This window comes from Sinohyriopsis cumingii, chromosome 7 (genome assembly GCF_028554795.1).
Source record: "Sinohyriopsis cumingii isolate HCF-2022 chromosome 7, ASM2855479v2, whole genome shotgun sequence".
In the NCBI taxonomy this organism is placed as follows: Eukaryota; Metazoa; Mollusca; class Bivalvia; order Unionida; family Unionidae; genus Sinohyriopsis; species Sinohyriopsis cumingii.
In genome coordinates this window covers 78166089-78184919 of record NC_142967.1, presented here as the reverse complement: position 1 = coordinate 78184919, position 18831 = coordinate 78166089, and the positions used below count along the sequence as shown (strand labels likewise).

Here is an 18831-nt window from a genome sequence, read left to right as displayed (position 1 = left end):
GGTAGACGTTCACGTGGTAATTTAAGACTTGCCATTAGAAGCGAAGTCAATGTCCTACCGTACTAAGTCAGAATTCACGCGGTGTGTGGATAGCAACATGCTCTGAATAATAATAATAATAATAATAATAATGAGGACTTTGTATAGCGCCTAATCTTTAGAAGCTCTACGCGCTTTACAACATTAGACAACACCTATAAGATAAAAAACATATAATAATATTATTACAAAAACAAACACCATGAAATTAGAAGAAGAAAAAAACATTAAAAACTAAAAAAAATCATGCTGAGAATATTTCAGGTAGGAAACATTATTAGATCTTTTAGTTTATTCTTGCAGTCAAAATAAGTGAGTTTGAAAGCCCTCTTGAATGTGATCACTGTGTCTTTGTGTCTAAGTTCAGTGGGCAATTCATTCTACGTTGCTGGGCCTTAGTATGCAAAAGAACGCTGTCCATATGACTTTGTTTTCATAGTGGGATTAATAAGTATACGATTGTCAGAGGAGGAGCGTAAGTATCTTGCAGCTGTGTACACATGGGTGAGATCGGATAGGTATGTTGGACTAGAGTCCGACAGTGAAACGAAGCACAAAGAACAAATTTTGTGTTTGATTCTGGATCGAATGGATAGCCAGTGTAGGGTACAGAGCAGCGGGAAGGTGTGCTCTGATCGTGGTACTCTAAGTATGATCCGAGCAGCTGTGTTTTGAACTTTTTGAAGATTCTGGAGTAGATATTGAGATGAACCAGACAGAATTGAGTTACAATAGTCCAGTCTTGAAAGAACTAATGAACACACAAGTGTTTTAGTGGCATCAACTGAAAGATATTTGCGAATTGAGCTGATGAGTCTCAGCTCAAGATCTGCAGCCTTGCATATGTTCATGACATGTTTGTGCAATGTGAGAGTACTGTCCAGAGTAACGCCTAGGTTTCGTGCTGATTGTGTGAATTTAATGTTGGCGTTGCTGATATTTATTGCTTGAGGTAAAGATTGTGAATGTGAAAGTCTTTAAACGAATAGCGTAAGTGAATTGAATGTACCTCTAGATAGTGAGCATAAAGAATTATGAGGTAAATTTGTCCTTCAAGGGAAAGCTTTCCGAGGGAAAGACGAGACAGTCTGAAGACAGGAGTACGGGGAAAAGAAAGAATGAAGGACGAGGTCAGAATAAAGGGCCAGGAAGTCCATGAAGGTGCAGAATATAGAGCTTAGGAAGGATGAACTAGGAGACGTTGATATACGGTCAGACAGGAAGGTGATGCAATCAATTTTGGACATTGCGTTCGTTTCACATCTCGTTATGATGATGTAATAAATCCAAACTGAACACACTTGTAAAATTTGACTTATATAATCTAACATGAATTGGAATATCCGGTATTAATTTGTTCTGATTAAATTTGTTTGTTTTCTTGTCAAAAGGGGGCTCGTATTGTTTTTTTTCTTCCCAGTATTCTCGCTCAGTTCTCTGTTGAAGTTCCATTCTTTTTAAACTCCAGCCGGGCTATAATATCGATGGAGGTCATCCTCTGGATAAAGCCAGCCAAACCCAATTAACCACCCCTCTTACTAAGAGGGCGACGTTACATGTCTCTACGGGAATGGAACATAGAATTACTATGCCAACGAACAGGCGGAGACAAGTTGGTGATGTGATGACTACTTGCACAAAAATCAAACCCTAAACCTTATCGACAAAATCGATAGGCGAAGATTATTCGGAGCAAAGTACGTTGCGATGTGTAACAACCTTGATGTCAATTAGTAATAACCAATCATCCGAGCACTATGCTCTTTTTTACCTGTGTGGATTCTTGTTTTGAATTAAAAAGTGCCGCAGAGACGCAGCTACAAGGAAGTGTTAATTTATGTTAGTCAAAAGTAAGATCGCATGAAATTATAAACAAATTCTGAAATGTAGCTATAATATTACCACGTGGTGAAGTCACATGTATATCCACACAAGTGATCACTTGATTGAACATCCTGTAATTATTTGCAGACAAATATTCATCATCCTTGTTGGCTGGTTCGATATTATTAATAAAACGATCCAGTCTCTATCAACACTAATCCAGAGCAGACAGCTGCCTGTGAAGATTCGACAAAAGAAGGAAATAATAGAGGCAATAATGGTTTTATAATATGTTGTCGCCTTGATATGTAATCATGCAGTGTGGATTTTTTTCTGAAAGGCGGAATAAAGGAACATTACAAGTTTCCAGTCACAGACAGCAACATGTTTCACATTCTAATACTTGACTTTATAACTAAAATTATTTAAGGTTCCCTGCAAAATCTAACACAGTTTTGTTTTGTTTAACCTTAAGGCATGACTAGACCAATTGAAGTCCATATTTATTTCCTTCATTCATCTGAAGTCTTTAGAAACAAACAGTGAATTAGTTGTAAGTACGACTGCACCAAAACTATCTCGGATTGTTAGGCATTTTAATGTTCTTACCCACTATCTTGGAACTAACATATACAAATTGGCACATATCATGTTGCATATATTTTTGACGATTTAATTTATTTGAATGAAATAAATGGACATTTTAATGCAAATACTTTTTGCAGAACCTTGTGAATCAACCCTGGTTTGCTCCGCGAAGTCAAGAGGCTGAACTCAATATTTTGTTTCTTTTTGGTCTTTAATGCTGATTACTATTGACTGCAGGTAAGACTCTTTTATGGTCAGCAAAATCCCTACTAAAAAAGAAGAGAAAAAGTTATTATTTTCTTGAGTACTACAATTGGATGTAATGACAGCTGGTCGTATCAGTTAATATTTTGATGCATTGAAAATATTGCCAAAATTGTATCTATGAAACAAAGTTGCATTTTGCTGTATCTGTAGCAACATTGCATAACTTTTTCATCAGTGGATTTTATGTGTGACATGCATAAGGTAAAATAAACAGCTACTCTCTTGTCAAATTCATAAAAAATGAACTTTCCCTAACACTGTTAAATCAAATAGATAAATGTCTAAAACAATAATTGTTTTACATTTTATATAATAATATAAATATTATACTTTAACAAAGAAAAAAAATGTCACTTGTTGGACCCAGATCTGCACCCAATCTGCTGATGTGGAGGTAGGATGCCCCAGCATGCTTAAACTCGTAACTTTAATGTGTAATCAGCATATCACTTGTGTGCCCTAAGGTGGAATCACAGAAGTTTTGAAATTTATGGACCACTGTGGGACACGACTGGAAGAAATTATTGCCTTAACATTTTTACACACATTTTGTAAAGTTTAGGATGTTCTAAACAAATTGGAAGAAGCGAACTACGGGCAGGTTTACAAGTACCGATTCAGAAAGAGTGATGAAATAAATATGAAGTTTGAAATAAATTCAAAGCTATGCAACCTTGCAATATAATTAAATTATAATATAGGTGTATTTGTAAGAAAGAAATCTTGTCTAAATCTAATGATAACCACCTCCATAAAGGGAACAGTGCACTAAATAACTGACTTATGCATTTATTTCATTTTCATGCATAAAAAAATAATTTGTGAATGCATCTATGATGCTTCATCATCAAAAAATATTTGTTCATCATGAATATGCCGCTTTATGCTGTTTAAGGAGAAACTGAAGCCAACATATAAACCAATTATCGATGTTTAATTCATCTCAATCGCATTACAAGAAACAATAGAAGCAACAGCGTAGACATTGAAAGTCCGTGCTTACAAAATGCACGCATTTCTTTTTCAAATTTAGTTTTATCGATCATTCGGCCTGATTAATAGCGTGTGATATGTATTTGATTATTGAATACAACCTTCTCACATCACAATATCGTCGTTAATTCAAAACATTCTGTACCACAGCGTACAAGGACTTTACAATATTCAGTCAAATAATCTTCACACTTAATCATAACCGCCTTCGAATATATTGTCAAAACATTGCCGTGCTTTTTCCGAGAACAAGTAAAATAATAAACTGAGTTTTATGATTTTCAACTGTCAATACCTACAGGAACTATAAAATACATTTTGGGTGAGAATGATCTTGAACATGAGAAATTCCACCCACACGAATTTCTTTTCCAAGTTTTACCTTCGTTTATTCCACAATATTTCCATTATACTATTGTTTTTTTATCTTCTGTAGTAACGTACTATCCATGTATTATTTTTACATGAATCATTTTTTAGTTTCCGTATTTTACTTCCTCTTTGATATGCACACAATTTTGGGTTCACGTTAAATTTGTTCCGAAGAAATAATGTTTATGTTTTTGCTGCGTTGCCATGTTTATCGCTTCATTTTAATCGATTGTTCCTTTGGAACAACGGCCAAAAAAGAAACAGAATAAAATATGAATATTCGTGCGACATATTTTTTTCCTCGAAGACACAAAGCATGTTTTGCGATATCTTTATTTAGTGATATCGGTCGTGACTGCTGCAGCTAGGCAGCTAGGTCCAGTTTGTTATTTATTATACCCGCATATACATACAGGTTTGTCTCGTAACTGTTGCATTGATATGGACACTGTTATCTAGGGACGGTCAGTAAGTCTTTCACGTAAATTAACTTTAATCACAATGATTTATTTCTTTGCAATATAACTATACAAAATCAAATGTGTTACCAGTTCAATCACACAAAACACATACTCAAATCAGATATCTTGTGCAAATTTTGACGAACGATGTATATTCTTCGAAGACATACATTTTTAGATAATGAACGGGCAGGACAGCGAGAAAATGCGCTACAAAAGGGCTACAACAACAATATGTGCATTCGGAGTGAAATTCATATTCTCTTTACATTGTGAACCTTGATTACTTAGTGCATACACATTTTGGCACAGATAAATGTCTCATACGTCAACTAAAATGTTAATTGCTTAAGATGTTTTAACTATATTTATTACTACTACTGCCACAAAGGAAACCTAGTGCACATCCTCAGCGCAGGATTCAACACCCTGTTGCATATCAACAGGGTATTACTTAACACAATAACGCCTCGTATCTACAGACTCACGCAGTTTTATATATACTTTTGAAAGAAAGGTCACACTAGACAGTGCAGAATACTAACAAGGTATATTTTAAAGGATGCATTTCAAATACATTTACATCGTTAAATAGTAGTGTATCAATTATATTTAGCTTTAAGCTTCACTGAAAATGAGGGTAATAACGCGTTGAATATTTAATCGTAAACTGATAACAAAACGAGTAGATATATAAAGACCATCCTTAAACGCGAATATTTATCGAGGACATTCGATAAGGGGCAGAACTCTGATATATATCAAGAATACTTATTCTGGGAGTAAGAGATGCAACTGACCATACACGCTATAAAAATATTTATCGCAAAAAAACTTCTCAAATTAGTTTGCACTGTCTTTGAATTACATATGCATGCATCCAAGTTTAATTAATTCAATAACCAACATGTTATAAGTGCAAATAGTATCAACCCAGATATTAATTACTTGCTACGTTCTTAAACCAGTCTAACCACGTTCTTGAGCGAGCACCTTATATAAAATCATTCGATGGTATAATATGTATCATATCTGGATCAATATTCCGAGTAGGATACATACTAAACACAAATGAATTCCGACAAAAGTAAAGCAATAAAAAACAAAAAGATGTCAGAACTCATTTAATTGCGATACGGTTCAAAATGTTTAAGTATTAAGCATTTTTGTTTAGTTATGCATTCTGTTTCAAAGATAGGTGGGATTAGGATACGATGAAGATTTGTTCTAGATTTAAATTCGTCATTTTTACAGTTTGTAATTGAGAAACATTATTATGTTATTTCAGATGAAGGACCTAATGTTAACAGCTGTTTATAGACCTGCTAGTGACGTTGTTCTTCGGCCTATCGCAGACACAGAATATCACTACATCTCCATCAGCAGCCTTCTGGCGATACTTCCATTACTATTTCTGCTGTTCATTTTGCCAATGCTCTTCAACGGACCTGGTGAGTTTTAAAAATGACACAGAAATAGGCATGCAAACTTTGTATGCTGACACAATTTACACGGTTTCTGTTAATTTTCGTTTTTGGAGTCAGATTTTTGTCCTTGCTATTGAATTTGCTTTTTCTTGCACAATCGTTTCGAACTGCTATCATGATGCAACAAACCTGCAAGTTGATGTTTGTATATCCTATCTCCTATCTCCTTTATCTATCTCCTATCCATAGGCGTCTAACGCATATATCGTAATTAAACAAATTATATTCGGTTTAAACGAAACAATGATATAAATTTACAGAGAACTATACTTGATATTGGATAAATCCTTTCAACCGGTGTTAAAGCGTGTAACATCGAGATGGAGGAACGGTGAGGTAAATGCCGACGAAAATTTATACCAGCCTCTCTGGCATATTAAGCCAACTGCAGATGGTAGCAATGAGTCTGTTACACAGTTTCCTTCGTTAAAAACGGTGCTAGTAGTTTTCAGCAGCTGCAAGTCAGCAATGAAAAGAATGGAGGGAATGCTGGTGTAACTTCGGATCAAAACAACCTCGTTTCACGACAAGGTAGCTGATTTTAACTATAATCTCAGTAATTTTAATTTGTATTTAAGCTCTGAAGTATTTGCTTCAATTATATACTTTATCAATAATAAATTTCTCTGGGTCTGAAGTACTTTTCCAATCCAGACTTATGTATTGTCCTCCTATATCTGCTAACAACTCATAACTGTACTAAGTGTAAAATGTTTACAATGTAGTTCCTCTTGACGTTCTGATAAACTTCAATTTAATATTCTCGTTCGGGTCATCACTGCTGATGTTTTTGTACAATGTATTCCCTCCTCCTTATTAATTTTTGTGTGATCATTGAACGAGCTGATGTATCCTTCACACAACACATGTTTGCTCATATAGCTTATATGGGTCACTGACTGATAATATTTCCCACATTTCAGCACACACACATATCTGATCAGACTTTCCGTGAATGAGAATCTCGAATTTCACGAATGTATGTGAGTTTGTCAAGCAAAAGCATTATTTCCCCAGATGCCAAAAAGGACTTGAAGTAGCAGTCACCTTGAGTACAAGTTGTCTACATTCATCTACCTCTCTCTAGACCAAACGCAGTCAGCGTTGAACTCTGAAGGGACTATCGGTTTGACCAAATCTATAAGAATTTCAAGAAATAATATTATCTTTTGCTCAGTACTTGCAATTGTACTATGAAAGTAGTCATTTAAACCTCCTTTCAAATTATCCACATATGCATAATACGGAAAGTAACATTTGGGCAACATTCAAATCACACAGATTTGAACTGTTTGTAAAGTTTTTCCGTGCTTACTGGTGACCACAAACAAATACACGAATCGTTAGTCAAAGAAAATAGTCGTAGGGCCGATCGGACCCACATTTATCACCCTTTCATTCTGCGTGTCCCATCTGCCAAAGAAGAGGTCGCACGTTTGAAATTTGTAGCCACATCCAAAGTTATAAATATTTCGTTTTTGTTTTTATTTTTGTGTTCAAACTTTCTTTTAAACTCACCGGGTGGTCTAAAGCGCTTGCCTTTAAAAATCATTCATACAACTCACCTCTGTCCGCGTGAGTTCGTGTCTAGGCTCGATAAACGTGAATATGTGAGAAAGCTTGCCAGCAGCTTCCTGTGGATCGCTGGTTCTTCCCGTGTTCATCTTCTACCAAATATACTGGTCGCCATGTATAATCTATCATGGGCTAAAGTTAAACCCCACAAAGCCAAATCTGAAAGGTGCACAGGCCCTGATATCGCGAATGTAGCCACGTATAAGAATTAGCGTGTATAATAATTATATATTTTGCCACAACTCGATATAACATTGCACCCTTTCCACCAATTTTGCAAATAAATATAAAAACGTTTTGCATAGTAAAGAACTTAGAATAATGAAGGCTAACCTAGTGTCAGATCAAAAATATGATTCTTTACCCGGCTCATTGATTCCATTATGATATTATGTCACACCGTTTGTGTAACCACACTGCTGAAATTACTATCGTAAGGGCAAAGAACACATTTCAGGCTTTTGTATACCATAATTCAAAAAGGTAAGATAATTCATACTTTTTATTCCTCATGAGAAATTTTGGTATGACGCACACATGGTCAAACTTAGAAACGAATAGGGTACGGTAACATCTACCATGCAGACTTCTTTCGACAAATTGTTCACATGCCGAGTCTTGTGAATTGATAGCATTGAATAAATTTATGGATACTTATAGAATACACTAGGACCTGAACAAGATTTTATATTTATATTTAGCATGAAAAACAGAATACACATTCATAGAAAATATAGACCACGATCTAAGCTTTGGTGGGTTGGGGTGGCAGTTAAGTGTAGAATGAATAGCCATGCAATTAACAGATGGTAGACAAGGTAGACATTATCAGTGGTTAATACAAATAAGGTACTCTGGTCTCGTAGATGAAATATTAGTTCAAACCCTGACATTTCATAGGATTATTAAATCTTTTATTGACAGCCTTACCATTCCCACCATCATTAAGCCATGCCATACTGGTTGCTGCAGAGTTTGCATAAACATTTCAAATATGATACTAATCCACTAATGGAACTAGCTTCAGGCAAATATAAGGAAATTTTCTTGAGCCCATCATTCAAATATTGGGCAGTATAAGAGAGAGACTGTGCATTATAACGCATCGTTGTCATTGCTAGTGTGGAAATTGTTATTTCTTCAGATATATAAATGATATATACATCTCACAACTATGACATAAACTGGGAGCAATTCTTTGGGACGCAATCACCAAATGCACCTAACGATCTTGCAAACATTCAGCAAAACTACAAGATACAAATAGAATAAGAAAGATACAGTAGAGTTCAACCTTAAGGAGATGCAGTCACACTACAAATAACTATCTAACTAAATCAATTCTGAGCATACAACTGTCTAAAGAGATGCACCTGACAATGTAACTACTGCAAATTAGGAGCTATAGGTACATGTAGAATTGGCAGCAAGACAATGAAGTAATATGAATTGAACACCAACAAATAAAATGAAAACGATGTGGTCAGACAAGAAATTGCCACCAATATATTTTGTTATTTATGCAAACAAAATAGATAAATAAAAAAGAAAGGAAATAAATGTAGAATATTGCACATGCAAAGCATGAATGATACCTTTTAGGTATGTACTAGATAAAGTCACATGTGGAAAGCATAGTTCAAGGTGCAGAGATACTAAAATACACTGGAAATACACTGGAAATGCATCTATCAACACTGCGATGTTTGTACTTGCAGAAACAAGTGTCCTGACACAGTTATATGTCTTGTATAACAGCCCGAAGACCACCGCCCTAATGTCCCAATCAGCTGGTCTTCTAAGAGGGCAGTAGCCACAGTGCGTGGTCAGACATAGCCACAAAGACTCCCATGGTTTTACGCACGTTCAGAAATTTCACCGTAGATGAATATGGATATAAGGAATTGCTTGCCTGGTAAAAACAATAAGTAACCCCTTTTGCGGTAAGGATCATAAGCCTAGCATTTATAAATTCACACAGAAGCTAAATATGTAATGTGGTTTAGATTTACTTTGAGGTAGGCTTGAAAATGGGTTGGCTTGTTTGGTGACTGCCTGTCACAGTTAGATGAGCATAGGAGAGCAAATGTGTAACTTTTGCTGCAAATGAACATCCGACTTGGCCTACGTATTTATGTATGTCTGCTACATAGGTTAATATCTAAATATCTAGATGGTTGAGGGGTGATGAAAAGTATGCTAATTTGCTATAGTACTAGTGAACTTTATTCATGCATAAGGCATGTACTGATTCGTTTAGCTGTCTTGTTACAGGAAAATATTCAAAATAGCTCTTTGCTGTCAAAATAAATGTAAAATTTAGGGGTTGGTGACAGTGTTGGTTCAGTATAAAAGCCACCAGTTGCATCAGGAATTAACCTGATTGCCGCAGTCAAAATCTGATATGTATGCTTTCTACAAAAATCATTAGTTTGATTTTATTTGTATCTTCAGTGTTAAAATTATTCTCATTTTTCTGCAATAGGTCATTGTCGGATGAAAGTTCACCAGATATACTGTCCAGTGAGACCTCACGAATCAACACAATTTTTTTTACAACGGACAAGTGTCTAGCAGACATATCTCATCTGTAAGTCACAACACAATGTGAGCCGACGCATGAATCTCTTAATAAGAGAGCACAGTAGCCTGACGTTTTGTCAATCAAGTATGGCGAAATCTCTGACAACATGAAATCACCTTATGCGTAATATAAATAAACACAAGGGGTGCAAGCGTGACCACAACCCTCCGCTCAATTCGACTTTTCTCACGCGTCTTTAACCGCTTCAGAATCGCAAGAAGACTGACAAAATACACATATACATTCAAAAAACAGTGACGTACCACCGCAAAACACTAGGACGACCATCGCATGCATCTATCTATCTATCTACCTAACTACCTATCCACATCCCTATCTCTCTATCTATCTAGTGTGTGTGTGTGTGTGTGTTTGTGTGTGCAGGAGGTGCGACCCCTACCGAGTCATATAAAATACATACAAATATTATTAACAGCTGACTCGCGTGGCGCTCAGCATTAACATGTTAGTCTTAGGACTGGTCAGTCTGGTGTCAGGATAATGTGACTGGGTGGGACATCATGCTACATGTCTGCGGCATGATGCCCCTGTGCTAGACATCACCCAGTGCTAGATATCAATATAAACTGCCACACTGCTGACATCGTAGTAATAGGACTGGAAAATTGTTAAAGCTACGTTAAAAATCCAAATCACACACAGTTCACATAGTATTAGATCTAACGAATCCAATACGTTTTGTTCATGTGTCCCTGACTGTGTACAGTATACAATTTTTAATTGCTTAATATCAAGCAACATAAACAACCATTTATATTTCTGTTTGATATCACGGTAAAAAAATAAAAAATAAAAACAAACATAACAAAGTTTAAGGGTCTTGAGGAAAATGGTATTAAATTCATAAAATTATTGCTGGTACAAAAACTATGTATATCTCCCTTGTCTCTTTGTTTCCTTCTCAGCAATATATCTACCATATTGTTCAAAAATAGTCAGTATCCTCCTCCCCCTCGACCTCTCCATGATTGTTCGATGTTTTTGGATCAATGCGTAATCAATATGTAATGCCATATTAATTCAGTCTTACAAAGCTTTTCAGGTAAGATGACACAGATTCGTTTCTTAGGAAAAGGGAATTCTTTTCTAACTTTTACAAATAGGTTTTCTTCACCCTTGAAATATTCCTATATAATGAATAGGATACATGCCGATGGTTAAGGTCTCCTAACATGGCACCATAATTGAGTCAATACTCTGTCTTTGCAAGAATTCGTTTACTCCAATATTTCTTTACCATTATCTATTTAAAATGAGTCTGATTTGTTCCTTCAGGATGACGAATTGATAAGGCATATGTTGTGACTCCTCTCATGGTATGATAACGCATATGTTTATGATTCTTGACATGTTTTGATACTAAATATGTTATAGCTCCTGTCACGCCGTGAGAAGGAATATGTTGTGATTTTTGACATGGTATGATATGAAATACATTTTAGCTCCTGTCACGCTGTGAGAAGGAATATGTTGTGATTCTTGACATGTTTTTATACGAAATATGTTATAGCTCCTGTCACGCTGTGAGATTGAATATGTTGTGATTCTTGATATGGTATGATAGGAACTATGTTATAGCTCCTGTCACGCCGTGAGAAGGAATATGTTGTGATTCTTGACATGGCATGATACGAAATATGTTATAGCTCCTGTCACGCTGTGAGAAGGCATATGTTGTGGTTGCTGTTATGGTATGATAAATCATATGTTATGACTACTGGCATGGAGAATATACTCATTTAAAGGAATTACATTCTGAAATTAATCATTCTCAACTCTTTTCAACAGTTATCAACAGTTCACTATCTTATAACTATCCGTAATGAACATAAAAATGAGTCAATATCATTGTTTTGATTCAAGCAGGTTATCGAAATAAGTACACGTGGTACTGTAACTGACACCAGTGTTAAATAATATTTCCGATAACTGTACTAATAGAAATATTGTTTATAAGAGATTATCCGACTGGATACCGAACATGATTAAGTAATAATTCAATATAAAATATATTTTCCTAATTGATATGCTAACCATTAATTTATCTCATTATTTTGTCTATATTAAGAGTGTTCTCTGTGACCGTGTATATTAACACTGTTTGACCATGTATTTTGAGCACGGTTTGCCCAGGTATATGAAAACGGTGTATAGCAATGCGAATGAACAGCATAGGTAAATTGAAATTAACAGAAACTGATGAATTTGTTTGATTTCGTTCTTTTTATCAGTACAATTGAATCCAAACACTTATCTTGGTATTCCTTCCAGCCTGCTTTCTAGTATTGTACATTACATTAGTTAATTTGATCAATCATTATGTTTTTTTTGAAACTTGATTTTTATGGATGTATTGAATATGTTTAATATGTTTGTATAGAACGATATCAGCTAATAAAGAAGCACGTGAAGAAAATTTTAAATGTAAGAATAATTATGATAACATTACATTCTGTTCATTCCGTTTATCAAATTAATATTATTATTAATATTTTTATTATTATTATTATTATTATTATTATTATTATTATCAACTTGTTATTATTAGCTTCTTTCTGAAATAAATAATTGTATTGGCTGGCAGGGGAAAATTGCTATATACTGACCCAAACGAGAATGACCACAGCGTCATCTATTTACGGAAAGTTACCCTTTTATTTGGCATCTCGTGATAAATGCCCAATTTAAGAAATAAAAATACGAGACAATATGGAGGTTATTCAGGAAACAATACTCAGATGGACATGCAAAACTATTTGAAAAACAGTTTAACTTCTTTATTTATTTCATGCATGAATTCATGCCGAATATGTTTTCATGAATTTAATCGAGTCTCATCATCAAAAGAGTGCCATATTTAAAGTAACGATGCATTTAAAAAGATACCTCGATCAGTATCTACTGTCTCAGGGGTTTCATTGTAAGTTTTAGCTTGTGATAAACAAGCGGAAACTCAAAATCAATTAATAATAATAATAATAATAATAATAATAATAATAACTACCTCTAATGGGAGGAAACGTAATAAATAAAACTTTCTTGATAGTGTGCACATATCCACAGCATTATGCAAATGAAGTCAAAGAACTATAATATTCAGATAAGGCGAAAATACCATATTAGAATCAAAGAATCGCGCAACAAAAATGATATTCAAAAATTGTATTTTGTTTTACACTGGATTATATTTTTATTTTGCACTGAATCTGTCAATGAAGATCAAGCATTAGCAACTCGCGGTAACGTTCCTCTGCTCGCATCTAGACCGTTGTCATTCGCCGCTCGGATTCTAGGTCTGCAAACAGACACAGATGAGTTAATGAAAGCGCTATAACATGTAAACACTATCTCAAATATTAAAGTTTTATAAGACCTACACACTCTCTCAAACATTAAGGTTTAATACGCACTAAACACTATTTCAAATATTAACGCTTTATAAGACATACACACTATCTCAAAGTAGTATAAGAGCAATACGTGATCTCAACTATTAACACTGTTTTTAAGATCTGCGCAATATCCCAATTATTAAATTTTATTAAAAAATAAACACTATCTCAAATATTAGAGTTTTCTAAGACCTGTCTCAAAATATCAATTTTTGTGTGTGACCTAAGCACGATCTCAAATATTAATGTTTAATAAGACCTACACACTATCTCAAATCTTAAAGATTTATAAGACCTACACACTATCTCAGATCTTAAGGATTTATAAGACCTACACACTATCTCAAATCTTAAGGATTTATAAGACTTACACACTGTCTCAAACATTAAGGTGGTGATATGATGTAAACACTATCTCAGTTATTAAGGTTTCAAACGTCCTTCACACTAACTCAAAAAATAAGGTTTCATAAGACCTACACACTGTCTCATATATTAAAGTTTTATAAGACCTACACATTATCTCAAATATTAAAGTTTTATAAGACCTACACGCTATCTCAAATATTAAACTTTTGTAAGACCTACACACTGTCTCAAATATTAAGGTTTTAAAAGTTCTATACATTATGTCAAATATTAAGGTTTGTTATGACCTACACACTATCTCAAATATTAGAGTCTTATAAGAGCTACATACCATCTCAAATATTAAGGTTTTATAAGACCTACACACTATCTAACAGTACTTTAAGAGCAACACATGATATCATCTATTAAAACTGTTAAGAACTGCACAATATCTCAAATATTAAATTTAATCAAAACGTAAACACTATCTCAAATATTAGAGTTTTATAAGACCTATCTCAGATAATAATTTGTTATGACCTAAACACGATCTCAAATATTAAGGTTTTAAAAACCTAAACACCATCTCAAATATTACAGTTTTATAAGACCTACAAACTACCTCAAATAATAAGGTTTTATAAGACCTAGACACTGTCTCAAAGTAGTTTAAGATCCACACGTGATCTCAACTATTAAAACTGTTAAGACCTGTGCAATCTCTCAAATATTAAATTTTATTAAAACATAAACACTATCTCAAGTATTAAAGTTGTATAAAACCTGCCTCAAATATTAAGGTGTTATAGGACATACACACTATCTTAAATATTAAGGTTTAATAAGACTTACACACTATCTCAAAGTTGTATAAGACCCACACATGATCTCAACTATTTAATTTTATTAAAACATAAACACTATCTAAAATATTAAAGTTACACAAATCAAGACCTAAGTATACCATAAGCTTCAAAATGTAAAGAAACCCAATAGAGTTCTTTGTTGTTAAAAAGAATAGAATTTTATTGTCTGCAGCTAAAGGGAAGCACAATCAAGTGATGCATAAAAAGTGTTCGTCAAGCGTTTTAATACTAACAGTAAATACCATTTTCTCTCCATCCCATTCGCTTCAAATAGCAAGAAACAATTCCGTTCCCATTAGATGAAATAAAAGAAATCGTTTAAATACCATTCAGTATGGAAAAGCTCTTACCATTTCACTACTTTCGTCCAAATCCTGCAATAAAGTTAAATGTATACATGTTACACTGCATTTAGGACGAATATCATAACAATTTCACATTTCTCTCCATAAAAGTAAATTTACAATATATGTCCAATTTAGTGGAAAATATGAAAATAGAAACCTAGGTGGTTCAATAATTAACGTGCCTACTCCCTACCAGAACTGCGCTGGATTAACTGTACCCAGGCAAGGCCGAATTGACCGCCTTAGTGTGTCACATGGTAAGGCATGTCAGTCCTATAAACTCGGCATGAGATTCTATTTATTAAAAATATCTATTTAGTTCACTTTTCATTCTCAAGATTTGAATTCATATATGCAAATTATCTGGGCTGGTAAGTAAGTAGGTACACGTTTAGTTGCTCAGGTACAACCCATGTCTATATAAATTCATTGTCGTCCATCCAGCCGTACACTGTTATGTGATTTATTCAATTAAATCACTGCGTTTTGTTCATGTGATAGAAACAATATCTCAGTTGTTCTCATTTATATTCTACATATAACATAACTTCTTCTCTAAGTTGTTTTCGGGTAAAATGTGCCAGAAGCCATAGCTGTATAAATGAATTATATATTTCATTCGAATGCGCAAGAAAAGTTACCAACACAAATAGTAGACAAATATTCGGTTACATTCGACAAACCAAAACATACAACCAGCTGTTGACCTGTGTCGCCTGTGCTTTCATACAGCAAACAAACACATTATTCAGTTGGGTTTGTTCATTCGCAACCCATGATTGACTCAAATATGCGCGGTGCGGAACTATCATATGTATGTATGTATGTATGTATGTATGTATGTATGTATGTATGAACTACTTTATATCCTCAGTATTCAGAAGTTTTCATTATTATGTAATATTAATATAAATATTAAAGCGATATTACATAATATAATGCTATAGAAAATGCAAACATCTTCCAAGATTTGGAAATATTTACATTTGACTGGAACCTGTTATCTAAATTATCGCGTTAGTTCTTTCCCGCAACACCAGGAGTCTAACGGTTGTAAAAGACACGCATGGTTGTCATAAAGAAATGAGTCAATTATCTTAATCTAATTAACAAGCATAGTCATACCATGTTCATATTCATTTCTTCTTTAGTGAATCAGTTCTAATTTTTCTGCCGCCAAAAACCTACATTTTTACCACGACAGGTTATTCATATAGGCAAAGTTGCCTACTTTCATTTTCCCAACAGGATGTGAAGCTGTTATGTCCTGACAGAAAGCCAGTACGAGGCTGTTATGTCTACTGAGTGTATTATTTGCTCGAATATAGTAATGTATTCATCGTTTTTTAAACGGTTTTGGCAGAGTAAGAACGTGCTTAACTCTGTCTGCAAGCAATATTTAAGAAAGTTCATTATTATTATTATTATTATTATTATACAGCTAAAGTAAAGTAATTCACATTTTGACTCTTTAAGCCATGGATATACTCACCCCCAGTGCCGCCTGAAAAAAAAACAGAGCAACAAATCAGTAATAACACAGGAAGATTTGTCGATACTTGAAAAAAACATGTTTTCATTATTCCTCTGAATAGTTAAATGGCCAGAACTTAATATTTTGTATGTATGTATGTATGTATGTATGTATGTATGTATGTATGTATGTATAACACCAAACTATATTTGTATCTATTTATCTGAATACAGCTGAAGTAATTAATATTTTCACTCCGTAAACCATTGTTATATTCACCCAATCAACATAAAATAAAGAGAACAACTCAGTTATATATATATATATATATATATATATATATATATATATATATATATATATATATATATATATATACGGAGAGAGAGAGAGAATGATGAGCAAATGAGAGATACATTAGTTGGAACTAAGAAATAAGTCTTTATTTGGCAATTATCTGAACGCTTTCGCAGATTGATTTAAAAATCATACCTTAAGTAATGTTGAACACAATCAAGACAAACAAAAAATCAAATGAAGTTAGTAAGTTGAAATATGAGACGTTATCCATGAAAAGCACGAAGAATGCAAGGAAGATGAGTTGATGAACTGGAAAGACCTGTTCGTTTACGTATACAGTGCTTCTTTATTCGTTCAAAATATGGATGTTTTGCAGATACTTGTCAGGACATCTTAAAACTTAACAATAAACTTTTAGTAAGCAATTTTATCAGTATAAATAACGGCTACAGTGACTATATGTTTCGGAAAGGTGAGTTATAACTTCGCTTGTACTCAACATCTGGAATCCAAGTTTAGTTCTATCAACACTTGTGGGGGTGTCTTGCCACCCATTCATGAGGCCATATGAACACCTTTTCATTGTGTACATGCCGATTAGCTATTCGAACACGGATATCATTACCAAGAATAGATAATTAAAAAAACTGTAAACAACATCTTCGCAAGAACTGCTGAACAAAGGCTGATGCATTTAGCAAAAGTACCCTGACAAGAAAATTTGTTATGTCTCTGGGTATTAGAGATATATGTCCTCAAATTGCGCCTCAAATCTAAAAATAAAATGTTAAAATAATATTCCTTCTTCTCAAAGACTGCTTAAAACTTTTGTCTATATTTGACAGGAAGCATCCAGGTATGATGACCTTTAAATGAATGGTGCTGATCATTATTCAGCTTAGATAATCGATAATAAAAGCCAGTGAACAGAAGATGACCTGATTTAGTTCCAATATATGCATATGAAACAGAGGGATACTTGATTAAAATGCATAAGTGTACACAAGCACCAAGTTTCAGTTCTGGTCCATTATGATAAAAGTTTCAATGCAAATCGAAAAAAATATACCCATTTCGATAACAATGCCAAAAAGTGGTTTAATATTCTGAAATTAACAAATAAATCTGCAAATTTAATCAGTAGACATAGTTATGTCCATTACCATGAAAACTTACCTAATAACATTGGTAACAGGAACAAAAGAAACAGAATCGGAAGCATGGCCAGAATTAGGCTTACGGCGGGCGATGGAGTGGCGGGGGATGGAGTGGCGGGCGATTGAGTGACGGGCAATGGAGGTGGACTGGTGGGCGATGGAATGGAAATCGTTTGCGATGGTACTATGGTCGTCATTAGCAGGAACCCCACGAGTGCAATTAGTCTCAGAGACATCATCTAATAGAATGATGAAATGTTCCTCTATTACAGACTGTAAGAATAACCATTTAAAAAGAAAAGCCTCTATGTACAACGCATGTTAATTCCACTTAATTACTCGATATTGTAATGAAATCGAAATATTAAACCTAAGAAAGTTTTATCAGGTTTACGTGATGCTGGACATATTTTGCAATACGATCCTGCCGCTACTTGTTTATTCTTAAACAATAAACTCTATGCCACTTTCTTCTCTTATCTATTTATTTATTTATTTATTTATTTATTATTATTATTATTATTATTATTATTATTATTATTATTATTATTTACTATCTCTAATGTCCTTTCTTGAAAACAAAGCAGGGAAACTACGTTATTTTCTGAATTTGAGGTCATTTTTATGCTAAGAAATCGTTTGTGACTCTAACTTGATGTTAAATCCAACGATGATGTGATAGTAATGAACATACATCTCACCAAGTTGTCTGTTTCGTAATACTTGAAACAAA

The 18831-nt window shown here is 34.0% G+C and overlaps 1 long non-coding RNA gene across 1 annotated transcript in view; it reads right to left on the bottom strand.

Moving 5' to 3' along the window:
* The window catches only part of LOC149795581 (uncharacterized), a 176037-nt gene extending 157854 nt beyond the window's left edge, over positions 1-18183 (bottom strand). Inside the window, exons 1-2 of the long non-coding RNA XR_016422127.1 lie at positions 18118-18183; positions 16660-16671 (exon numbers count right to left, since the gene is read on the bottom strand). This is a non-coding gene — a long non-coding RNA (uncharacterized LOC149795581). The remainder of the gene's footprint in view (positions 1-16659; positions 16672-18117) is intronic.
* Between the last annotated feature and the right edge of the window lie 648 nt (positions 18184-18831).